The sequence below is a fragment of the Sarcophilus harrisii genome, chromosome 4, assembly GCF_902635505.1.
Source record: "Sarcophilus harrisii chromosome 4, mSarHar1.11, whole genome shotgun sequence".
NCBI lineage: Eukaryota > Metazoa > Chordata > Mammalia > Dasyuromorphia > Dasyuridae > Sarcophilus > Sarcophilus harrisii.
Window position 1 is genome coordinate 180853987 of NC_045429.1, and position 27652 is coordinate 180881638.

Sequence of the window (27652 nt, forward strand, 5' to 3'; positions counted from 1 at the left end):
AATCTCAGCATCATGGGCTCCAACCTGATAGTCTGCACACCGCCACCTTAACTGGGGAGGGAGGACTTGCCCATAGCAAGGGTCATGGCGGCAGGGGGACACTGGACAGTTTGCCTGGCCAAACCTCATATCCCTATCAATCAATGCAACAATCAAGTGCAATGAGTGCTGAGCAAGCATCAAGTGCTAAAGCATTTTTGTTCTCCTCAAAATGCATCAAATACTGAATTCGATGAATTTTGAAGTAAATGAATGCTGAAGTTCCACTATATGGAGATAGTAATATAACTGCTCATAATTATATTGACATAAAACATATTTGCATTTTGTTGTTCAGGTGTTTTAGTCACTCCAACTCTTCCTGACCCTATTTGGGGTTTTCTTGGCAAAGAAAGCTGGAGTCATTTGCCATATCCTTTTCCAGTTGATTTTACAGAGAAGGAAACAGAAAAACAGTGCTAAGTGACTTGCCAAAAGTCGTGCAGCTAGTGAGCGTCTAAGGCCAGATTTGAACTCACAAAAATGAGTCATCTTGACTTTAGATCTGGCACTATCCACTGTACTGCCCAACTACCTATATTTGCATAGACAGAAAAAAATTAAAGTAACATTATCAAAAAAAAAATAATTCTCATTGACACAGTCAGTCCTTTTAGTAGGCACAGTACCCAGAATAAGAGAACTAATATCTTTTAATGTGTTCTCTGCCTTAGTTACAACTGAAGAGTTTTACTCCATTGTGAATACCACCCTAAGAAAAGATATCAGTTATTAAGTGAAGTGAGCAGAACTAGGAGATCATTTTACATGGCAACAGCAAGATTATATGATGATCAATTTTGATGGATGTGGCTCTTTTCAACAATGAGATGATTCAGACCAATTCCAATGTTTTTGTGATTAAGAGAGCCATATGTACCCAGAGAGAGGACTGTGGCTACTGAGTGTGGATCTCAATATAGTATTTTCACTCTTTTTGTTGTTATTTTCTTGCATTTTGTTTTTTCTCATTTTTTCCCTTTTGATCTGATTTTTCTTGTGCAGCATGATAATTGTGGAAATATGTATAGAGGAATTGCACATGTTTAACAAATATTGGATTACTTGCTGTCTGGGGGAAGGGAGAGAAAAAATATGGAATACAAGGTTTTGCAAGGGTGAATGCCGAAAAATATCCATATGTTTTGAAAATAAAAAGCTTTAATTAAAAAAAAAAGATATCAGTGATCTTGAAGGTGATCAGAATTTTGAGGGGACTAGAGCCCATACCATATGAGGGTCAATTGAAGATCTTGGAATGAGTAGAAAAGGGAAAAAGAATGTGTCATCAAGATTTGAAGAATTATTTTAGGGAAGACTTGTTTTTTGTTTGTTTGTTTGTTTTTTGTTTTTTTTTTGCTGCTTGTCCTAGAAGACAAAGGTAAATGTATAGTTACAAACTGGCAGACCTCATCTGAAAAAAAAACCACACACACACAAAACAACCTTCTTAATCATTAGAACTCTCCAAAAGTTGAATGAGACAGACCTAGGAAGTAGTTGGTTCCCCTTTTCACTGAACATCTTCAAATTTAGACTGTTCAAGTTTTTGTTTTGTTGTTGTTATCTAAAAATCTTTACCATAACAAAGAGGAAGGAGGTTTTTGTAGCTGTGGCTGGCACAGCAGCCCTTGGCACACCCAAATTTTCAGCCATTGGATCAGACATACCATTTAAGGTAACTGTGGGGAATGCCAAGTGCCTTCCCAAAATGCCTATACTCCTGGGGACCAGACAGCAGGACAGTGCCCTAGCCTTTGGGTGAGCTCATGGCTAGCTGGTTAAAGGTGAGGGTCTTCTCACCAGCCTTGAGGATGCATTTCTGGGCATTACTAGTAATATAAAAGGAGCACACCTTCAGCTTGGGGACATCCTGGATCCTCACATCATCTGTCATCATCCCAGCAACCATCCTTATTTTCCCTGCCAACTTCATTTTCCTGATCATTTGGGACAGGGATAGGGATGGGGTGTGGGGTAGGGGATTGATCTGGCTCATAAATAATCTGTTCAGCACAATTTTGTTGAAAGTTGGATTGGTTCTGAGGTCCAGACACTCGTACATCTTCACTAGCAGCCACAGCTCTTGGTTTCCTTGAGCCCTATTTTCTGGTCCTTGGGCAGATGTGGACTTCCATGCTGATGCCCTCCCAAATACCAGCCCAACCAGGAAAGTAAATAACCACTTGTTGAGGATATTGTAGAGAAATTCCTTTTCGGGTATGTGTAGAAAAAAATTAATCTAACCACAATTCCAAAAGGCTGTGATGAAACATGTTGTCTATCTCTACATAGAGAGTTGATGTACTGAGAGTGCAGAATTAGGTACATTTTTTTTTTTGACATGGTTAATGTAGGAATTTGTTTTGCTTAATTATATAAATTTATAATGAATTTTGGTTTTCTTACCTTCTTAGTGGGTGGGAGAATGGAAGGTGGGAAGAAGAGAATTCAGAACTGATAGTAGAGTAAAATTGAATTATAAAAAGAATTGATAGGTCTCAGGTCTGTTCTGACACTTAGATTCACAGATAGCTAATGTCCTTTCCAACCATAAAATCTATGATACTATAATCTCTTCCAGCTTATAATTCTATGACTGAATATAGAGAGTCAGGAATAATTTATTGTGATATTTATGGCAGTTTCACTCTTCTTCAAAATTAAGATAAAATGGTAATTCAGAATATTTTGGGTCATCTAATAATGCAAAATTTATCCTTGATTTTTTTTATCACCTTCTGAGAAATTAAACTGTAAATGAATCCAAGAAATTTAAAACTATCTTGAAATGTTTGTTAAATTCTCGAGACCTTTGTAGTTACCTTTTCTCCAAGGTTACCCAATTTATGTTGCCTTCAAAAGGAAAAGAAAATGACACAGAAAGTCCTTAGAGAGGCTCAATTGCCAAAAGATCATATCCCTGAGGACTGATAAAGATAGAAGAACTGTGTACTTTCACAACATGCCCTATTACTAAGGAAGAAGGCATCCACAAAAAAAAAAAATCACTTGGGTTGTTTTTGTAATGCCATTTTTGCCTTGTGCATTCTGTAAAGGAGATGGAATTATAATTTCAATTGAATTAGATATATCCTTAATATATCTAATCTAGATCAACTGCAGCTGTATTAATTGATGTATTAAAATTTTTAAGATAAAACACCCAGGTAGTGCAGTGGATAAAGAGTGGGACCTGGAGGCAGAAAGATCTGAATTCCAAATCGAGTCTTAGGTACTTACTAGCTGTGTGACCCTGGGAAAATCATGTAACCTTAATTTGTCTATTTCCTTGAGTGTAAAATGAGGATAATAATAGAATGCCACTCCTAGAATTGTTGTGAGGATCAACTGAGGTAACAATTGTAAAACACTTAGTAACAGTGCTTAGCACATAGTAAGTGATACGTAAATGTTTTAAAACATATAGTATAAATAGGGTAAATGCTATCACTATTTTTAACCTGAATTAAGTTAGTTCCAGCAAGAATTTCTTCTAAGAAGTGGTGTGAGATAGTGGATATAAAGTTGCAAGATTTGGGCTCCCAGCTCACCTTTGGCACATTCTGACTCCATAACACTTGGACAGTCACTAAATCTCTCAAGGTCTCACACAACCTTTTAAGACTATAAGCTGCAGAGTAGTTATTGATCTACTTTGGTAGAGGCGGTTTCTTCACAACAAACAACTTCTCTATAACAGTGAAATTATAAGATTGCACCAAAAAAAAAACCACTTTTTTTTTTTCAAATTTCCCATAGAGATCAATGAAACCTCAATATTTTAATTGATTTGGGGTTTTTCTATTTTACATCGCAATCACAAGATTAAAAATTTGGTTCTCATCCTCCTCTGACCATTTCTTCTAAGTCTCCTTTACACTTTCATGATTTCTCTACTGACCTCTACCCATGAATGTCACCTAAAGGTCTACTCTTTTTGTATTCACTCCCTTAAATTAATCAATAGACAGCAAACATTTATTAAGCACCTGCTTAATAACAGCTAAGATAAATGCTAAAGATACAAATATGAAAAACCGTATTCGCCCTCAAGGAGTTTACTATTGAGTAGGAAGACAACACACAGAAGAAAGATGGGGGAGGTCCCCAGTGGAGAGAGAGAATGGTGAAGAAACCAAAGAAGTCCAAAATGAGTGTTGCTATAATAGAAGCCAAAGGCATCAATTGTATAGCCTAGTGAGAAATGATATTTCTGAGATACTGTCCTGTTCCCCACTTTAAGGAGGAAGTTTTGGCTCTACCTTTCAATTAGAGAGGTAGAAGGTACTGAGGAGATGTATATAGCTGATTGTGTTTTACAAAATGAGATTTCTCAGAGATAAGTTTATGAGGACATGGTAGAGAAATCAAAGAAATTCAGAATGAGAATAGCCAGGTGGGAAATGAGATGTCTGCTTTGATATTGAAGGTGTGAGAGTTGTTTCAGGAGGACTAGCACCTTTGATGTGAGGGTTTGTGGAGTCTTTTCCTTTTTTTTTTTTCCCCAATAATGTTTTCTTTTTCCAAATACATATAAAGATAGTTTTCAAAATTCATTTTTGTAAAATTGTGTTTCAAAATTTTCTCCTTCCTTCCCTTATTTCCCCCCTTCTCAAGACTGCAAGCAATTCAATATGTGCAATTCCTTTAAACATATTTCCATATTTGTCATGTTGTACCAGAAAAATTAGATCAAAAGGAAAAAAAAGAAAACATGAAAAAGGAAAAAAACAACAACAACAAAAAGTGAAAATGCTATGCTTAGATCCACATTTAGTCTCTACAATTCTCTCTGGATGCAGATGGCATTTTCCATCACAAGTTTATTAGAATTGCCTTGAATCACCTCACTGCTGAAAAGAATCAAGGACATCATAGTTGATCAATCACATTGTTACAATACAATATTCTCTTAGTTCTGCTCACTTCAGTCAGCATCAGTTCATATAAATCCAATAAAATATCTGAATAATCTGATAATCAGAATAAAATATTACAAATATATATATATAAGAATCTCAGCAAATGCAGACAGATGCAAGATGAGAGGTTGAGTTCAGGAACACAGAGTTCATGGAAGAGAAAAATGTGAAATGAAACTGGAAAAGAAGTTTGGAGTTAAACCATGGAAACTTAAATTACAGATTGAGAAGATTTTATCTTATCCAATAGGCAATAAGGAGGCACGATAGGTGTGGAGCAAAGGAGTGACATGATCAATTGTATACCACGGGAAGATTTTATTAATAGTTGAATAGCTAGTAGAATGGAGATCAAGGAGATATTTAGAATTGAATAAATGAATGCATGGAAAAAACCATTTTATTAAATGCTTCCTATGTGCAAAGTGCTATGCTAAGCATTGGAGATATAAAGACAATTCCTGCTCCCAAGAAGCTCACATTCTTATGAAGGTGAAGACAACACTTATTTAATCTTGATGTCAAAACAAATTTCCTAATCTTTAGAGCTGTAGTAAAGTAGAATGAGCTGTCTTGAGAAGTACCAAGACTTCCCTCTTCTTAGAGACCTTTAGGTAGAAACTCAATACCACTACTGGGAGGGCTTGAAATAGGGTGATGGGTGGTAAAGGGACAGAAGTAAGAAATACCATGGAGGAAGAATTATTCAGTTGTTTCAGTCACGTCCAATTCTTCCTTCTCCAGCTTACTTTACAAATGAAGAAACTGAGAAAAACAGGCTTACTTTGCTTAGGTTCATGGAGCTAGTAAGTTTCTTAAGGCCAGACTTAAACTCAGGAGAGTGAGTTTTTCTGACTACAGGCCTGGCATTCTATTCACTGCCACCTAGCTACCCAGAGGGAGAAGTGGAGACTTAAACACTGATTGGTTTTAAAAAATAAAGAAAGATCAAGGGCAACTCCAAGGCATCTAGAAGAATGATAGTGCCTCAAAAGAAATTTGGAGTAGTATTGGGATAGGAATGGGGAAGCTAAGAGTTCCATTTTGGACTTGCTGAATTTGAGATAATGATGGGCCATCCAGTTGGACATGTCCAACAGGAACTTGGTGCTGTGGGACCCAATTTCAGAAGAGAAATTAATGCTGATATGTAAGATTTTTGACTCATCTGTAGAAATGGTATTTGAACTAAAGGTAAGGGATTAGATATCAAGATATTAAAAGATATGTTTGGTTTTTTTGCCATTGCAATTTAATATGATCACAAAACATATATTTTTGCACACAGAATTCTGATGGACATGGCTCTTTTCAACATTGAGGTGATTCAGGCCAGTTCCAATGGTCTTATGATGAAGAGAGACATCTACACCCAGAGAGAGGACTGGGAAGGTGAGTGTGAATCACAACATAGTATTTTCACCTTTCTTATTATTTTCTTGCATTTTGTTTTCTTTCTGATTTTTCCCCTTTTGGTTGGATTTTTCTTGTGCAGCATGATAATTGTAGAAATGTGTATAGAAGAATTGCACATGTTTAACATATTGGATTATTTGCCATCCAGGGCAGGACATGGAGAGAAAGAAAGGGAAAAAAATGGAACACAAGGTTTTTCAAGAGTGAATATTGAAAATTATCTATGCATATGTTTTGAAAATAAAAGGCCTTAATAAAAAAAAAAAGTTTGAGTGAATTTTTAGATTTGTCAATCATCTGCATAAATGGAAACCACGGAAACTAATGAAATCTTCAAAAGATAATATAAATAGAGAGGATAGAGATCTAGGCAGAGCCTTAAAAAAAAAAAGCAGAGACTTCATATGTGAGAGGAAAAGAAGATGCATCAAAAAAACACTGTGAAGGAGTAATCAGACAAATAATAGAACAAAGGAGGGAGATAAATGGCAGTGAGGAAAGTTATAGAGAGACCAAGGATAAAAAAGACTGAGAAACGGCTATGGGATTTACCAAACAGCATAAGGCCAAGATTAATGACTATCTGGGGGCCGGGAGGGGGGCGGAGGGGAGGAGAGAAGCAGTCTGGCTATTCAATGACTCAGGTTATACAATTGATCTTCCTGGTTCTGAAGCTCTGCGCTACTGACATTGCACTTACCCATACACTTCAGACTGGCCACTGCAGTTTCCCACTTTGTAATGTGAGCAGCAGAATTAACTGAGTTCTGGCTTCAAGACACTTTCAGTGCTAACTGGAGATGTGCCCTGGCCATTCTTGGAAGGTACATTGTGTCCTCCTGTGATAGGATTCATGTTTATCAGTGTTTTCCTGATGCAACTTCTTTCCTCCCTTCTTGGTCCAACTACCTCACCTCCCTCACCTCCCTCATCATGGAATACTAAAGTCTCTCCTCTTTCCCTCCTTGGACAGGAATTAGCTTTTCTTAAAAAGATAAAACTGTCATCAAGATGCCATGGGTCCTTGCTTCTCCAACAGAGTTTTATGGTCCCCTAAAAGCATAAAAGGGATAACCAGGTGGTTTGGAGTCCAAAAGACTGGAGTTCAAATCTGACCTCAGACACTAGCTATGTGACCCTTAATAAGTCACCTAACCCTGTTTGCCTCTGTTTCCTCATCTGTAAAATCAGTTGGAGAAAAAAATGGCAAACTACTCCAGTGTCTGCCAAGAAAATCCCAAGTGGGGTCATGAAGAGTTGGACGTGACTGAAATGAATGAGCAATAAAAGCATAAAAATGTTCCAGTCAAGGGCAGTCAGGGCTCTTCTAATTTGGTGGATTTCTTCAGACTTTGCAAGTCATTATGTCCTTCACCACATCCTGCTCTGATGACTACATGCACGTCCGTTTGAAACCAAAGCAGGGCCAGAAGAGTATGTCTAGAGACCCCACTATGCTCTTGTTGCATGTCCTATGTCAAAGCAAAGTAAACCTCATGTTAACTTTTCAGGGACTTGCAAGTACCTCATTTTATCCCAGTATCAAACCTAAACTGAGAGTATAGGCTGTTAAAGTCACCCTTGAGCCTCCCAAGAAGGAAATTGAGCTTCTTATATATGAGACTCAATGTGGTTAAAAAAAAAAAAAAAAAAAAAAAACTAAGTAAATAAATCTCAGAGACTAGAAATAATGCTACAAATAATGATTTGGTCCTAATAAAGATTTCAGTTGTGCGAGTTGGACTTGATTCTTCTGTCCTATGAAACAAGAGCACTTTGTCAGAAGGGATGCTGACTGGGTCCTTAAATATGAAGGATGAGACTCACTTCCCTCCCAGAAACAATCCCCAAAATGAAAGGGGACAGACATAACTGAGCATTTTTAAACTGAGCATAGACAGACATAAAGTAGGAGTTATACTCATCTCCCAATGTCCCCCAAGAATACCAGAAAAAGTAGCGTGAAACAAGATCAATACGTTTTTCTTCTCAAGTAGTCAGCAGGCCATTCCATTTCTACCCTCATCATAGTCACCAGCTTTGGGATCCAGAAGGAACTTTAGTGGCAATTAGGTCCTTGTGTTATTGTATTATTGAATTGTTTCTCTCATGTCCGGCTCTTCATGACCTCATTTGGGATTTTCTTAGCAAAGATACTGGAGTGGTTTGTCATTTCCTTCTCCAACTCATTTTACAGATGAGGAAACTGAGGCAAATAGTAGTGACTTCCCCAGAGCTACATAGCTCAGAAGCCAGATTTGAACTCATGGAAATAAGTCTTTTTGACTCCGAACCTGGCATTCTATCCACTGCATCTATGATACCAAAACGGAGTCCCATCCATGGGAAATAGACATCCAGCCTTCTGACTAAAGCCCTCCAAAGAGGTATCCTGTCTCTTCTTAAGGTTATCCATTATACTTTTGGTCAGCTCTAATTCTTAGAAAGTTTCTTCTGACATCAAGCCTAAATTTGTCCCTGCAACTTCTACCTATTGCTCTTGGCTCTTTCCCTTGGGGAACAAATGAAACAAGTCAAATCCTTCCTTCTGATGTTCCTTCAATATTTTGACAGATATATTATCACTTCTTTCTATGCAGTTCCCCTAGTCTTATTCTTCGAAGTAGACCTACTTGTCTTCCAGGCACTCTTCAGTTTACCATTATCTATGCCAGGCAGAATTGAACATTATAATCATGTGGTCTAGGGAGGGCAGAACCTGGGACTATCAGCTTCTCCATACCTGGAAGCTATGACTTTGTTAATGAAGCCCAACTTTGTTGTATTAGCTTTTTTTGCCTGCCACATCAAACAGCTCTCAAATGGAATTTGCTATTCATCAAAAAACCTTTTTTTTTTTTTTTTTTCAGATAAATTACTATTTAACCACCTTCCTCATATTGAACTTATGGACTTAAAAAAAAAATTTAGCCAAGTGCAAGACCTTGCATTTGTTCCAATTAAATTTCTTTCATCTTTTAAAATTCTAACTAATGCTCTAATATGTCAATATCTTTCCAGATGCTAACTCTTATCCAATGTGTTTGCAATTTTTCTCACAAATGTATTATAGGCAAATTTTATGACCCAAGTCATTGATATGAATATTTATTTATCCAGGTAAATCCTAATAAAATTTTTATTCAAATAAATATTTATTTATCTAAATCATTGATACAAATAGTCCAAATCCCTGGGGTACTCTACTAGAAACTTCCTGCCAAATTGAAACTGAACCATTACGTGGCCCTCTTCAACAATGAGATGAACCAAATCAGTTCTAATAGAGCAATAATGAATTGAACCAGCTACACCCAGGGAAAGAACTCTGGGAGATAAATAAGAACCATTACATAGAATTCCCAATCCCTCTATTTTTGCCTGCCTGCATTTTTTATTTCCTTCACAGGCTAATCGTACAATATTTCAGAGTCCAATTCTTTTTGTACAGCAAAATAACTGTTTGTACATGTATACATATATTGTATTTAACTTATACTTTAACATATTTAACATGTATTGGTCAACCTGCCATCTGGGGAAGGGAGTGGGGGGAAAGAGGGGAAAAATTGGAACAAAAGGTTTGCCAATTGTCAACGCTGAAAAATTACCCAAGCGTATAACTTGTAAATAAAAAGCTATAATAAAAACAAAAGAAACTGAACCATTAAAAACAACTCTTTAAGTCTCACCTTTCAAATCAGTTCTCAATCCATTTAATCATAATAACATTGAGTTCACATCTTTCCATTCTTTCTACAAGAATAGTATAAGAAAGTAGATTAAGGGGCAACTAGGTAACATAGTGGATAGGGCACCAGTCCTAGAATCAAGAGGATCTGAGTTCAAATCTGGTCTCAGACACTTAATAGTTCCTAGCTGTGTGATCCTGGGCAAGTCACTTAACCTTAATTGTCTCAGCAAAAAAAAATAATTAATTAATTAAAAAGTAGATTAAATATAGACACTTACTCAGATGCTATGTTTAAGTGTCCATAACAGGGAGGGCAGTCTATAATGCTTGACTATTTAACTGAGAGAATGGGGGGGAAATTTGGTCAAAAGATGAGGTTCAAGTCTTGGCTTTTGGAACTTAGCTGTGTGATTTTGGGCAAATCACTATCTGGAACTCAGTATTCTCATCTGAAAAATAAATAGGTTGGATTAAATAACATCTAAAGGCCTTTTCTAGCTTCGACTCTATGATCCTAGGATCTGTTAAGAGATCAAATTCATTTGTTTCTGAGGGTTTGTTTTTTTCCCCACATCTTGTTCCTATGGTTTGCAAAACAGAAATAATAGTACTCATGCTATTTACTTTCCAAAGTTGTAAGGAAATGCCATAAGCCACAAAGAACTATATAAATATGAGCTGTTATTATATAATGTGAAAAAATATAATAAGACCTTCTGAAAGGTTCCTTTAGATTTTTTGAAAAAGACATTCAAATTTGAGGGTCTTATTTTTCCTTGTTCCTATAAAGAATTTGTCTCTCTTAAGGAATTATTAGTAATCAGTCCCTAGAGAATCATCCTTGGAGCAGTTATCTATACTTTTGTTTCTTGAACAATTGTTGCCATAGCCAGGAAATAGCCTGAAGCATAAAAAATAGAATTAGGTCAAGCCTTGACTTTGTACTACATCAGTACAATGATATTTAGTGTCTCTAATGGATAAACTAAAAAGCCTTTACAGTGGTATGTGAGGTGGCAGTCAAAAGACAGAGCATTCTTCTTTCAACATCAAAACATTTTTTCATTTGTCAGTCACATGTGGACACTTTCTGGAAGAGCACAGTTAACTAAGAAATGTGAATCAGATGAAAAGTGATGAATCCACATGAGTTGTGTGAAATAAGTCATTAGATACACCTTTCTGTGCTCTATAGATGGATGCCTAATGAAAGAGCAGACAGAACTTGGATTCCCTCCAGAACTTTCTCTAACTGTGAGGTTCAGGGATCATCAGTTTTATAACCTATACTCTGAAAATAAACAAATGTAATAGATGAGTTCCATTGGGTAAAATGTCTCCTTCTAGATTATAAATCTCCATGATTGACCAAGGAATATTTGGCTTTTAAATAAGAAGTTGTGAATATTAAGAGGAATCCTGAGTCACAGAATGTGTTTTAAGCATCTCTCTTTTTTTCCTATCTCTTTAAGAACTTTATTTTATAACGGTTTGGTCATATATACTTATTGTGTATCTAATTTATACTTTAATATATTTAATATCTACTGGTCATCCTGCCATCTAGGGGAGGCAGCAGGGGGAAGGAGGGGAAAAATTGGAACAAAAGGTTTGGCATTTGTCAATGCTGTAAAATTATCCATACATATAACTTGTAAATAAAAAGCTATTAAAAATTTAAAAAAAAAAGAACTTTATTTTATTTTATTTTTGGTTTGGTTTTTTTTTTGCTGAGGCAATTGGGGTTAAGTGACTTGCCCAGGGTCACACAGCCAGGAAGCATTACATGTCTGAGGCCACATTTGAACTCAGGTCCTCCTGACTTCAGGACTTGTACTCTGTCCATTGGACCAGAATAAGAAAAAAGAAAAACAGAAAAGGAATACAACATTATCATATGCCCAGCAGAATACTAGGGAGGATTCAAAATATGTAACAACAAATTGCCAGTTCAAATAACTGTACATATTGTTTAGTTGTTTTTCAGTCATCAACTCTTCCTGACCCCATTTGGGGTTTTCTTTTTCTTTTTTCCATTTGGGGTTTTCTTGCCAAAAATACTGGAGCCACTTGCCATTTTCTTTTTCAGCTCATTTTACAGAGAAGGAAACTGAGGCAGACAGTTGAGTGACTTTCCTAGGGTCACACAGCTAGTAAATGTCTAAGGTCAGATTTGAACTCAAAAAGATGAGTTTTCCTGATTTCATGGCAATCATAGTCACTGTGCCACCTAGCTGCCCTATAATTAACTGAGTGAAAGTCCAGGAATTAATGAGGTTTGGGAAGGTTTCCTGTAGGAGATGGAATTTTAGTTAAGACTTCTATGACAACTGATATTCATCATGGGCAGTCTAGGATCTCTCTGGTTTTGACCTAAATCAGATATCCAGTTCTTGACTGAAATGAAATTTGCCTTTGGTGATAGTGATGTAGAATGTATAAGGACATTGAGTGGAGAGGGGTAATAATGGGAAGGCTTTTTGTCTTCAAGCTTTCCCATATATGACCCATAATTCTTTTCAATTTCTGACATAAAAGTTGTAATGTACCTTATGTATAAAAAAGAATTAAGAAAGTATCAAACAACTGAAATTTGAAAAAGAATCATTTAAATTCACAGATACCATTGGAAGCTATGTTGTTCTCATATTTTTTTTACAGTATATTGATTGACATATAATTTTTTCCACAAGGATGTAGAAAAAAAGAGAAAAGAATCCATTGACAATTTTTTAAGTTCTCCTTAGAAATTTTATAAACCTGAAGTAGATAAACAAGTGTCTTAAATTTAACCTGTTTATTAAAAGGCTAAGAATAGGATGGCTGTTAATATTTCTAAATGAATTTGCTGCATTTTCTCACAATGGAACATATGGTATGAGTGGGTCTATGCCTTCTATAAAATTGATGAAGTCTAATTATGATGTATTTTAGAACATAATTACATAGGGATTCAGATTTGTCCCAGTATTGAACCAAATAAAACTCGACTGCATTCAGGGCACTTCGGCTAGTGTGAGGAAAATATATGAGATGATGTCATTTGCAAAAGAAGCACATGTGAAATTAAAAGCTTAAGGAAGACTGATGTCAGTCAATTAGAAGAATCATTGATTTTATGCATGACCCATGGTAGGATAACATCATCAAGAACATGTTTATTGATGAAAAGATGAGGTAAACTAAGTATTAAATATTCTATATTTCCTTATAGGTGGCAGAACTTTTGTAAATTATAAATTATACCTTTTTCCAAGTCACCCACAAACACTTAAATTATTGGTGTCAAACATGGGGCTTTCCAGTTATGGGAAAATCTTAAGAAGTACAAAAGCCCAAGGTCCATTTCAGAGAAAAATACAACTGTCCAGAAAAAAAAATTCATAGCATTATAGATTTTAGAGCTTGAAGGGATTTACAAGGCCATCTGGCCAGACCCTCTCATCTTTCAGAGAAAGAGATGATTGCAAAAACCTTAAGCCAAGCAAATTAAATAATTTACCCAAGGTGATATAATTAGTAAGCATTTAAGGGCAGCATTTGAATGGAGGTCCTCTGATGACAGAACTTTTTTCACAATACCACACTGTCTCCCCTCTTATACATAAACTGGATATTACCTATTTATTCATCTTGACTATGATTGCCTAAGAGTCAAAAAATCTCAAAGAGCTAAATTATTCTTGTTTAAAGTGGCAAATGAACTGGGGTTACTCAGTTCAGGCCTGAATCATTTTTAGGGTCAGAAATCCCACTTTTTCCTCAATTCCAATGGCTAAACGGAATCAAGGTATAGCAATATAATGGAATGTTACTGTGCTGTAAGAAAGAGCAAATATAATTTAATATACAAAGAGAAACATGGAAGAATCTGATACAGAGTAAAGTAAACAAAGCCAAAAAAAAAAAAAAAGAAAACACCCCAATACATACAATAACTGTAACAATGGAAATAGAAAAATACTACAAAGCAATAAAAAATTAATATTGCAAAATTACAAGCACACTATTTATCTCTTGTACTCCATGCTGGGATGGAGCCTGAAAGACTAGAAGGTGGCAGCTGAGGCAGCAGATGCTCCCAAGTCTGTTCACATCACCAATGGGATTTTAAAACCAGTTGGTCCATAGTCTGGGCAAAAATCAGATTTTGAAAAACAGAATCAGAGATGACCATTTACTCTCTTCTTGTTAACTTTTCTTTTCCTCTCTAGTCATTTCCTTTTGGGAAACAAATGACCTAAAAAAAAGTTTTAACAACACAAGGAATACTTAAATCTAATATGTTGGAAATGCATATTGGACAGCAGTTGTGTCTCAGACTAGTCCATACAGGGACCATGTGGGAAAGTGATCTTTCTACTCAGATTTCCAATAGACACAATTTAAGCTCCACAGAAAGCAGATTAAAGGTATAAATTCATTTCTCATATTCATCAAGTATATCCACTCTATGTTCAGCCAAATTGCATCATTCACATACCAACATCTCACAACACTTTCATAATCATATATATCAATAAGTCCACAGGCCTACTATGGACCAGGCACTAGAAATACAAATAAGTATAAATAATCCTGACTGTCAAAGAGTTTACATACTTACTATACACACACACACACACACACACACACACATATATATATATATATATATATATATATATATATATATATATCCATACATAGATGTGTAAGGTATTTGCTGCCCATAAAGATTATTTATATGTCCACAGGACTTGTTTAAATCTAAATCATAAGAAGGGAATAAATAAATAAATACCTTGGAAATCCTTTCCTATCACTCTCCAAGGAATACTTTGATTTTTGTTGGGGAAGTTAGTCAATAAAGATTAAGTGACTTGCCTAGGGCCACATACCTAATACATGTCAAATTCTGAGACTGGATTTGAACTAAGGTCCTCCTGACTCCAAGGCTAGCAATCTCAATTAGCTGCCCCATGGGATACTTTGATTTTTGGATGGATGAGAGAAGGAAAAAGATGTGAGAAGCCACAAGGCTAGCTAATCTGTTCTCCTTGGAGAAACAACACACTAGAATTATATCTGTCTCCTTAATATTGCTAAATGATTTTTTTCTTAAATTCAAACCACTTTTTTGATCATTATCCTTTAAAGAGTAAAAGTGTTCTAAGCTTGTATTTTCTTACAAAATATTAAATAAAAGACCACCACACAAATAGTGAATAGTAAGTAAAGCCATTTAATCAAACAGAAAATAGAGAAATTATTTAGATCAAAATATAGCTGATAATACACAGGATGAATAAATTTTCCCACTGGGAGCAAGATAGCTCAACCAAGAGAGAGAATCCCTGATATCACCCAAGTGGAAATTTCCCAGAATATCCACAGGGTCCTCAAACTAGCCCGGGCCAGATGCAGCAGCTGAGGACGTTTATCCCCCTCACCCAGGGCTATGAAGTTTCTTTATTTAAAGGCCCACAAAACAAAGTTTTTGTTTTTACTATTTTTTTTTTTACCTCCAACAGTCTGAGGAACAGTGAACTGGCCCCCTATTTAAAAAGTTTGAGGACCCCTAGATTCTAGGGAAATAAAATGGAAATTAGGGACATAAAGTGTCAGCTTTCCCCTGTTTTCTTTTCATTATCTTTTCTCTCTCTGGAGTTTGGAACCATCACTCAAAAGACTGAGGAAAAAAAATGATTCTCTTCTTCCAAGCTCTTTCAACAGCTCTGACCTTCATATAGGTAGGCAGTTTTGAGTCATCATTTTCTCCACCAACAAGAAGATTTGTGCATATGTTCCAAGCTTAAAATCATGGTTATTCTTGTACATACCTTATACACAAATACTTCATTTTTATTATTAAAGCTTTTTATTTTTAAAACATATGCATGGATAATTTTTCAACATAGATCCTTGCATAGCTTTGTGTTCCAAATTTTCCCCTCCTTCCCCCAACTCTCTCTCCTAGATGGCAAATAATTCAATATCATACAAATACTTTAAAACCACGATGTTCTGACAGATATTATCTCATTGTTAAGAGGATTCCCTTCAAACATGCAAGTCCCAATTTATCATGCTGTTTATTTACATGTATCTCATGTCTATTTATTTTGCCAACCAGTGTCACAGGGGATCCAATCAAAATGCTCAAGGACTTCCTCAAGATCCCTTAATACAGAACTGTAAGGATGCCAATGCAACCTGCAAACTATTCATTAGTTATTCCTTATTTTGGCCATATGGCCAACTCTCATAAAGACATTTATACTCATGCAAAACCCAGATATCTAAACAACATTGTCCCTATATAGCAGAGAAGAAGCAGTGGTGGGGAGTGCTTTCAACGGGATGATCATAAGGATACTGGAGGATGAGGTGAGAAAAGGAATGAGATTCATAAATTAAGGAAAAGGAGGGAGAGGAATTCATCATTTGAACAGAAGTTGTTTTGCTTATGAGCCTTGTCTCTAATGCAGCCTTAGTACTGTTATTTCTCTAAAACTCCAGTGACATCACCAGTTATCATGCATTCTGTATACTAGGCTGCAACTAAGCTCTGGGGTCCTGGGGAGCTCATAAAAAAGCCCCAAATAATCCCATTGCTCCCACTGAAGAAGTCAAAGAGAAGGCAGGAAAAAGGAAAGGAAAAAAAATTAATTATGCACAAATTTTGTGACCCATTCTTAGAGAAAGTATTCGAGACTAATCCCCTGACAAAACTTTTCCTTCCTCCTCTCCAACTTGAGGGAAACTGCCTTAAGTTATTTGAATTTCTTGTAATTTCTATCTTCAGATATCCAAAGGCAAAAAGACAGCAGAAAACAAAATTAGGATGGAGGTTCTTTCTCAGCAAAGAATGTTTTGAGCAACAAATTTATTGGATCAATGAAATAGATGTTTCAAAGCAAACCTTAAATTGGAGGAGCCAATGCCCCAGGTTCTCTTGTTCCCACTAGGGATAATAATATTTCTTAATTATGAGCCAGATGAATAGATCTCCCTCCTAGTCACAGCAGTTCAGTCACAATTATTAAATGACCTCAGGCTTCTTGTTCCTATCCCACAAAAAAATCCTTAACCTACACTTGGGGCTTTTATGCAAAATCTGGGACTTCCAATTAGCTACCAAGGAATTTTTTTCCTTTTCAAAAGGAAATAGCCTATAGAGTTTGCAATTAGTTACTTAGAAGAAAAAAAATTCAGCAGCTTTGATCATTTCTGACTTTCTAAGGGACTTCATTGAGATAATAGGAATGTCTCTTTTTTTTTTTTTTTTTTTTTTTTTAAATATTTGGAATTGGAATAACTAATCCTGCATTTTGTTCAGAAAAAAAAATCACCAGTCTAATTCTCCTTAATGGACATATTTTATTTCTGTTGACCTCAGAGTAATGTCTGGGCCAATGAGCTTAAAGAAGTTCTGACTCCGGAGAGCACATCTCAGTCTCTTCTTAAAACCCAGGTATCCTTTGAGAACACAAAATATTGGGGACAAATGCCCTGGCTTGAGCTTTGGGAATATTATATACCAACAAAAGGGGGAGCTATGGTGCAATGATTCTCAGGGAGAAAGAGGCAATTCAGATCCTTGGCAATAAAAAAAAAGATTTAAGTCTGCTACACCAGCAGTTCTTTGTCCCATCCAAACCCAGAAAGCTGGAAAGCTTTTGCTGTTTCTTTTTCCTCTATAAAGTTCTCCGTTTAAAAGGTGTAAAAATGGGAAGGAGTCCATAATGTGATTTACATAAACTCGTCAACAGCCCAAGAATTGGCCACATGGGGACAGCCCTATTTGGATGGAGCTGGCAATATATCGGTAAGGATGGAATCTAAATCATCCCACCCTGCTGGGATAGCCCTGATATATTTATTAGGTGGGAACACGTCTTGATTGTTCAGTAGGTGTGAAGAAGGAGTACTGGGGTGTATCAGAGTCAATTCCAATCAGCTAGGGAACCTATTGTTGAAAGAAAAAGGAAGGAAGGAAAGAAGGAAGGAAGGAAAGAAGGAAGGAAGGAAGGAAGGAAGGAAGGAAGAAGGAAGGAAGGAAGGAAGGAAGGAAGGAAGGAAGGAAGGAAGGAAGGAAGGAAGGAAGGAAGGAAGGAAGGAAGAAGGAAGGAAGGAAGGAAGGAAGGAAGGAAGGAAGGAAGGAAGGAAGGAAGGAAGGAAGGAAGGAAGGAAGGAAGGAAGGAAGGAAGGAAGGAAGGAAGGAAGGAAGGAAGGAAGGAAGGAAGGAAGGAAGGAAGGAAGGAAGGAAGGAAGGAAGGAAGGAAGGAAGGAAGGAAGGAAGGAGAAGGAAGAGAAAGAAAGAAAGAAAGAAAAGAGAGAGAGAGAGAGAGAGAGAGAGAGAGAGAGAGAGAGAGAGAGAGAGAGAGAGAGAGAGAGAGAAAGAAAGAAAGAAAGAGACAAAGAAAGAAAGAGAGAAAGAAAGAAAGAAAGAAAGGTTTTCTAGGAACAGAGTGACCCCTTTATCCTGGAATTTCTGTTTTAGCAGTGGATCCCAGGTGATCATTAGGTGAATGTTTTATACCAAATGTTTATATTGGTATCCCTCTCTAAATGCTGATTAAAATCAGCAGATGCTAATGAGGGAAAACAGACTGGTGGGAGCTTATGAGCTCTTTCCACTTCTACAATATGCTCAGCCCTATTGTGTTCCTTTCAGTGCTGACTTCCCCAGCAATGATAAACCAGCATCTTGCATTATCCCTCCCAGCCAAGGTGATATCCTGTTTTCTTTCTTCCAACGGAGCCTTGTATCCTGAGGTCCAAGGTCTCCCATCCCTACATTTCGTGTAACTTATTGTAGAGGCTACATTTGATAGTTATAAGTCTGTCCCTCATGTCTTGTTTCTCTGATCTGCACAGAGTTGCAAGGTTCAGAAATGTGAGCCAAGGGGGCTAGATCCCCATTAGAGCACAGGCTGATTGCATTCCCCAGAGTGAATCAATCTGCATGAATGGATTCAGAGGCCCCAAGGGATCCACTGGCACCATGATTGGGCACAGGCTCACTGTTCTATGCTTATGGAAAATTACATAAGCCTATACATTACCTCTAAAATATTCCCTTCTGTTGTTTTGTTCCAATGAGGGAAAAGTAGGAGAGAATATAGATTTTTGTTCATTGAAAAAATAAAATTAAAACTTAAAAAAAAAGCACTTCCCACCACTTTATTCCCAAAGTTCTCTTTACTAAGGAAAAGGGAGTAAAAATGCTGTAATTTTTAAAATATGCTATCAAAATTTAAAAAAAAAATTCTGCCTCAGTTTGCTCATCTGTAAAATGGAGATAATAATAGCACCAATCTTAAAATATTGTTTTGAAAACTCAAATGAGTGTGACTTATAAGTAGTTCAAGAGATATAGTTTCTGAGTAATCTTTTTTTTAAATCATACTAGTATATAATCAATAAAGGGAGTCAGTGACACTCTAGAATGCCAAAGATCTCTCATGTCTTCCTACCCTCCCCTTCCATCTTGTCTAGAAGAGGATCTTTTTAAATAACTTTTTATTTTTCAAAATACATGCAAAGATAGTTTTCAACTGTCATACTCTAGAATATTTTATAATAGCTATGGATTTGTAGACCAATATGCAAAGAATAGTCTTTAATTCTCACTTGGTTAAGCAGAAAATCCAATAATTTTCACACATACAAGCAGTCTAGCAGCCAATCTCATTTCTCAGCCAAGATGAAACATAAGGGAGCTGCCCGAAGCTCCCACATTAGGAGAGTGTCTTTGTGTAGGCAGTTTCACAAGCAAAGCTGTGTAGCCTCATCTTGAATAATTCAATCAAACTGCATTTGTTAAAAGACAAGAACAAACTACAGTTTGTAAATCAACAGCTTTGTTTTTATGCTGCCTTTGTAGTAACCTTGCAAGTGAATCATCACATCACCAGATGTCAGAACTGAAGGGAATCTTAGAATTAATCTAGTCTTAATTCTTCATTATATAGATCAGGAAATTTAAAGAAGTGAAAGGGCTTATCAAAGGTTACATAGTGAGTGGCAAGCTAAGACTGGAATCTAGATCAGAGACCCCCTAGATTAATCATTCTTTGTATCATTAGAAGAGCTAATAATGTTTAATGCATTAAAAAAAAAAAAAAACCCAACCAAAAAAATAAACCCGTTTAGACTGAATCTAAAGCTCTGAGACTACATTAGAGCAAAACCCGTTATGTCAACTCTCTTACTGATCCATCTGGATACCTTAAGATTTACAGAGCAAATAGACAAGCAAATTACCTAGGAATCACCTACTGTCCCAAACCATTCTAGCATCTTTGCCAAAAAACCCAAAACTAAAAAAGCCCATAACCAAACAGGGTCAAGAAGTGCCAAAAATGACTGAAACAACTGAACAACAATAAAATAAATCAAAATATAATATTCAAAGACCGGGGTGGGGGTTTTTTTTTGAGTTTGAAAATTTGAAAATTGACTTTAATTTTATTTTGTTAGGACTTAATCAAGCTAGACTTAATACTCCATTTCAAGGTTCCTTCTTCTAGTAAACTTTACTTACCACTCACATCCCCGAGAAATTTATCTAAAGATCAAACTTAATTACTTTCACCTTTGTAAACTCATCCATCACCCACTTTCCAGAAAAGTTGATTAATCTAAAAAAGTAAAATCTCAGAAAGGGAAGTCCAGAATCTTGATTCTGACTATATCATCAATTTGGGGTTTTCTTGACAAAGATACTGGAATTACTGTTATTTCCTGAGGCAGAGTTAAGTGACTAGCCCAGCATCCCACAGCCAGTAAGTATCTGAGTGCAAATTCGAAATCATAAATTTCAAAAGAGTCTTCTGACTCCAGACTTAGTTCTCTTTATCTATTATACCACCCAGCCTTTGTTTTGCCCCATACGGAAGACAATACTATGGATGTGTCCTCAGCTTGTGTCTATGTAGTGTGAAATAAATACAGCTCTTTCAATTAGCATGTTAATTTGATCTTCTTAATTAGTCTATTAATTTGATCAAGATTGGCCACAGGCACAACTATAAGATTAATGAAGTTTGTCGTCAATGACCCTAAAAATTCTCTTTTTTGTTGCCCCTCCCTATCCCAACTTTGGTAGTACCGATCCATTTATCCAATTATCCACTGTCCTCAGGTCCTTCTCTATTTACTCCACTGTCAGGACCTACATCCAAAAAGGTTCTCATTGTAAAATGAAGTAAAGGGATTTTACCTCTTTCTGTAGAAATGGGTCTGGATTCTGGCTCTGATGGTTATACTACCTTTGTGACCTTGGATACATTTTTGGATAAATAAGAAATAATTAAGAGAAAGAAGGCACTGGAATTAAGAGAAATTGGAGAAGGCTTTCTGTAGAAGGTGGGGTTTAAGTTGGGACTTAAAAGAAGCTAGGGTTCTCCTTTTCTGCCTGACTTCAAAAATCTAAATTGAGACCTCATAATTAAAAAAAAAAAGAAAAGAAAAAGAGAGAGAGAGAAATTTTTGTTTGTATCATTTAAACCATGACAATTATCTAAAAACAGACTGGCAGAATGGAAGTTGTAATAAACCCATTTTTATGTTATTTCAAAAAATATATTAAAAAAAAGAAGAAAAAGCAGCCAGAGAATGGAGCATGGAGCCTGGAACGGAGTAGGGAGAATGTTCCAGGTATGGGGTACAGCCAGAGAATGACTTACTATGTATGGCCCACCTAAAATTTCATCAATCGAGACAAGTAAAAAAATTAAACCCTTGAAATGTGTTTGTTTTACTTTAAAGTAGTGGAGACTAGCTGTCTCCACTGACAAAATTGCCAAAAATGGCCAAATATCATTTATTTAGTACTAGATGGATAACATCAAAATGTCCTAAGCTTAATAACAAATCCTGGTTCAGCCACTTAGGTAGCAGAATATAATAATAGAAGAAACCTCCCTGATCCCATGTAAGTAAGGCTAGCTTTTGCTTAAGAGATTTTTATACCAGCTTGACTTTTAAAGAACCAAAGTTCAAGTGAAAGCAACACTCTTTCCTTATCTTAATACAAACCTGCCTTGAGTGCCTCCAGTGACTTTCCAAAAAAATTAGTTTTCAACATTTACTTTTATAATATTTTGATTATTTTTTCATTTTTTGCTCCTTCCCTCCCTATCCCCTCTCCAAGATGGCAATCAATCTGATATAGGTTATACATGTATAATTGTATTAAACATATTTTCACATTAATCAAGTTGTGAAAGAAAAATCAGAACAAAAGGGAAAAACCACAAGAAAGAAAGAAAAAAGTGAAAATAGCATGCTTCAATCTACATTCAGACCCAGTTCTTTTTCTACATGTGGATAGCATTTTCCATCATGAGTCTTTTGAAATTGTCTTAGATCATTGATGAAAAGACCACAGTCTGTCAAAGTTGGTTATCTGTACATTGTTGCTGTTGCTATGTACAGTGTCTTCCTGGTCCTGTTCATTTCACTCAGTATCAGTTCGTGTACATCTTTCCAGGTTTTTCTAAAATCTGGCTGCTCATCATTTCTTATAGAACAATAATATTCCATTACATTCATATACCACAATTTTTTCAACCATTCCCCAACTGATGGGAAATTGCCAATTTTTGCTACAAAAAAAGAGAGGTGCTATAAATATTTGTGTACATATGGCTCCATTTCCATTTTTTATAATGGAATTTTTATGTGGCTAGTAGTGGTATTGCTGGATCAAAGGGTATGTACAGTTTTATAGCCCTTTCATCCTGGTTCCAAATTGGTTTTCTGATGCTTAACTAAAGGATCAAGATGAACAAGGGAACTTTACTCTGGTGAATTAATTCAAAGTGTTCTCCATATCTTATCATTGATGAACTTCTTTCTAAAGTGATTATGTCTAAGTAAACTATTGAATGATCTATGAGTATCTCATTTTATTCCAGAATCCAGAATTCTAATTATATGGGAGATTTATTTGAAGCAGTTTCCCAGCCACATAGGGATATGTTCAAACAACGTTTTTCATATAATTCCCATAATTTCATAATTGTATTAAGTTGGGTACAGATCAAATTACTTAGAGAGCTCATAACAGATTAGTTCTGAGAACAGATTTACATGTCACCAAGGGAACCAGGAAAACTTAAATGTAACTAACATCAAGTATTCCTTGTATCCTAGTAACGTATTCTCAATTTTCATTTAATCAGCATATTTTGAGTTTCAGATGTTTCATGTAAGTTAGCTGGTCCCTGGATATATTTTCTCAGACAATGGGCTTTAATCTCAAAACAGTTCTAAAAGGGGCTCTGCTTCTCTGGTTCCAAATCTAGAGGTTCTTTCTTAGTATTACTTAAATGCAATTCTCCAATTTTGAAATTTCAGAGAATTTCAGTTTATAAAACATTTGCTATTTCTATCCTTATTTAAAACCTGGACCTGAATAATTTTTTTTTCCAAAAACAAAACAAAACAAAAACAAAAACTTAAGGAGCAGCTAGGTGAGGCAGTGGATAGAGCACCAGCCCTGAAATTAGGAGGACCTGGGTTCAAATTTGACTTCAGACACTTAACAGTTCCTAGCTGTGTGACCCTGTGCAAGTCACTTAAAGCCAATTGCCTTAGCAAAAATAAAAAATAAAAAAAATTATGAACTATTTTTCTACTTATAAGAAAACAGTGGCTAGCAGATACCTGGGACACACTCCTAATAACTTCCCCTTAAGAAACTAATGCCCCAGGCAACATCATATCCTAGCCCAACTGGCCTCTCATGGCATTTTGCCCTTTTGTTATTGGCTATAAGGGTAAGAGTTCTCTCAGACCCCTCCCTTTGGTCAAAAGGGGGAGATGTCAAGGGATTAGGAGATACTCTATTCCCTAGAACTAATTCCCAACAAGCAAGCTGTGCCCTGAACCTGTCATAAAAACAATTTTTTTTTACTTTAGATGATCTCACCCTCTGGCAAAATGTATTGTTTTGATTAGCACCAGGTGTTCACTGAGGGTTTAATGATTTTCATATTAATCAATAATTGTTTAGATTTGCTGGACTCCCCCTATTTCTCAGGGACCTGAGAGCCAGAAGCAGGTAAGATGCTGCAGCCTGCAGCTATGTATCTCTTGACATGCTCTAGTAACTGCCAAGTGAACTGAACCAGGAACTGCACTCCTGTTCTTGCCACATTAACTCTGATTTTGTGCCCTGCTGAACAATCACAAGGCTCAACTTAGAGGCTGTTCTCATGATCCTCGAGAATGCTTGTATTGTCCAAGAAATGCTAGTCAACTGGGCTTATATCCCAAAGAGATCTTAAAGAAGGGAAAGGGACCCACATGTGCAAAAATGTTTGTGGCAGCCCTCTTCATAGTAACCAGAAACTGGAAACTGAGTGGATGCCCATCAGTTGGAGAATGGCTGAATAAATTGTGGTATATGAATGTTATGGAATATTATTGTTCTGTAAGAAATGACCAGCAGGATGATTTCAGAAAGGCCTGGAGAGACTTATATGAACTGATGCTGAGTGAAATGAGCAGGGCCAGGAGATCATTATATACTTCAACGACAATACTATATGAGGATCAATTCTGATGGACCTGGCCATCTTCAGCAATGAGACGAACCAAATCAGTTCCAATGAAGCAGTAATGGACAGAACCAGCTATACCCAGTGAAGGAACACTGGGAAATGAGTGTGGACCACAACATATAGCATCTGCACTCTTTCTGTTGTTCTTTACTTGCATTTTTATTTTTCTTCCCAGGTTATTTTTACCTTCTTTACTGTATAAATATGTACACATATATTGTATTTAACATATACTTTAACAGATTTAACATGTATGGGACTGCCTGCCATCTAGGGAAGGATGTGGGGGAAGGAGGGGAAAAGTTGGAACAGAAGTTTTTGCAAGGATCAATGTTGAAAAATTACCCATGCATATGTTTTGTAAATAAAAAACTATAATTAAAAAAATGCTAATGATAGAAAATGCTGCTCAAGACCAGTGATGATTGTAATGTGGTTTTGTATGTATATAAGCCTTTTTTTTTTTGTCCCACATGATAAGCCCTCCTTCTCAGGAGTGGGGATTTCTATTTGTAAGCAATTTCCTCACTCTGAAATAAATTAAACTTATGTTTGATTCCTGACTCTCCTGTTTTTAAACTGCTCTGTTCAGCTCTAGATATCCACAGGTTAGGGGCCAGTTCTTGTCCAGTTAATATTAATCATCCAGAAACTCTGTCTCAGGATTTCATTCACTTTACAAGTCACTTAACTGCCATTTGTCTGCAAAATAGGGGATAATAACAGCATCTACCTCCCTGGATAGTTTAAGAATCAAATTAGAAAATATTAGTAAACTGCTTAACACAATAGAGTAGTACTTAATAGTAGGTACTTAATAAATGTTTATTTCTCTTAACCAGTTCTGAATATGCTAGAAAGGGCTGTTAAAAGGAAAATTCTAGGGAAAAAAAAAAAAAGAAGTAAAATTTATTAAAAACTGTGTCAAGGTAGCAACATGCTGACATGCTAATCACTAGAGATGAAGAGAGGATTCAAGAAAGAACCAGCTTTTATTGATAACTTCTATAATTTGATAAAAAAACAATTCATATAAATCAAATGGCAAAAGGGGATGAGCCATTATGTCTCACCTCCTCCCTAATTGGCTGTAAATGGTGTCTAAGAAATAGCGAACTGTTACTTGGTAGGATTTCAGGTAATCCAAAAGCTGCAGACTAGTTGATACCTCCCTTTTAATGGGACTCTGATAATCTGGAACCTGTCTAGAAAAGATCATAATGAGTCAGTCACGAAACAAGCATTTATTAAGAGCTTAGTATGTGGCAGAGACTGTTTTAAACACTGGAAATACATCTACAAACAAAAAGAAAAATAACCTTTGACCTCAGGGAGTTTATATTCCAGCATTCTAGAGAAAGTTGGGCTATAGCCTGGACAGCAATGGGACTTGAATGGTATGGGTGCCCTACTTAAATACTAGAGGACACATCCAAATAGGGGCTGAGTGTATTTCTGAGGTGTGAATCCCAGGACTGGAATGAGCTTCAGGAGGAAAAGAATTTTTGGGACATGGTAGAAGAAATGGAGAGGAAAGAAGATGTCCACAAGGATGCTGAACAAGAACTAGAACTAGACAAGAACTAGAAAAACAGGTAGAAGATGAAGTAAAGTATGGGGGAAGCAGGGTTGTTGTTAATTGTATTTCCAGACTCTCTGCATAAATAGAAAGAATTAATTGGACAACTTTTTAGTACTTTATTTACTTTTTCCTGTAAATTGATTATAAAGTCTTCTCAATCACTTTTACTTGAAATAAAGAGCCAAATTTGACTTTGGGCCAAAGTTATTAAGGAGTGTTAGGACTTTGAAGCACCCTCTGGTGGTCTGAAAACAATCTGCAGAAAAAATTTTCATATAGATATATACATACATATAATATATACTATCTATATACACACATATAATATATGCTATATATATACATGCATATAATATATACCATATATGTATATACATATAATATATACTATATATACATGCATATAATATATACCATGTGTATACACACATGTAATATATACAGTATCTCTATGTATACATAAATGTTATGTGGATACATGCATATATCTACATACATAAATAATCACATATAAAATATCTATTATATATGCATATGTGTTAGAGTATGCACATGCACACAAGGCATGTATTCATATATATACAGACATCCATATATACAGACATCCACATCTACCTAACATACATGTGTATGTGTATGCTCTTTAACAGTAAAGACAATTTCATTTTTGTCTTTGTCTTCTCTTTGCCTAGCAAGGGGCCTAGCATAGAATGGACACTTAATAAATACTGATTAATTTCTTTTAAGCTTAAATTCCATGATGTTTTGGGGAGAATTAAGTAGCTCTATCCTTATGCAGAGTCAGATGCTAGAGTTATTGAACTGGTAATAATAATAGCCTGCATTTATATAGTACTTTACAATTATTATCTCATTTGATCCTTACAACAATCCTGGGAGATATCCTATCCCCATTTTACAGATGAGGAAACTGGTGCTAAGAGAGTCTAAGTCTTTTCTGGGTCACACAAGTAGCTAGATATGCCATTTTTTTAAAGTTTGAGAGACATAATTTCTATTTATATTCATATATGTTATATTATTCATATATATTCTATTACATTTAATTATTATTATTACATATTACATATGTAATTAATTAGAATTATTTACATATATTACATATAATAATATATTACACATAATATATTCTAGACATAGTCATAATTTATATGCTAGCATACAAATAATAAAAGGGGTCAGTGGCATTCTTAAGTGTAAAGACCCCTCATAGAACCCACTCAAGCTTATATGTCCTTGGAAGAATGGGTGTTTCTGAGGGCTGTGATGACCACGTTAGCACCCTGGATACTTCAGCCGGACTCAGGATCAGCAAAAGTCTTTGATCTTTATTCTTTGTGGAGGTGAACAGAATGGCGATAGTGAGAGCAATTGTGACACAAATCCGCCAGGAGTGACTCTGGCTTTCTAACTCCAT

At 36.0% G+C, this 27652-nt stretch overlaps 1 pseudogene; it reads right to left on the reverse strand.

Moving 5' to 3' along the window:
* Positions 1–1603: 1603 nt before the first annotated feature.
* LOC100934271 lies at positions 1604–27652 on the reverse strand (annotated as a pseudogene).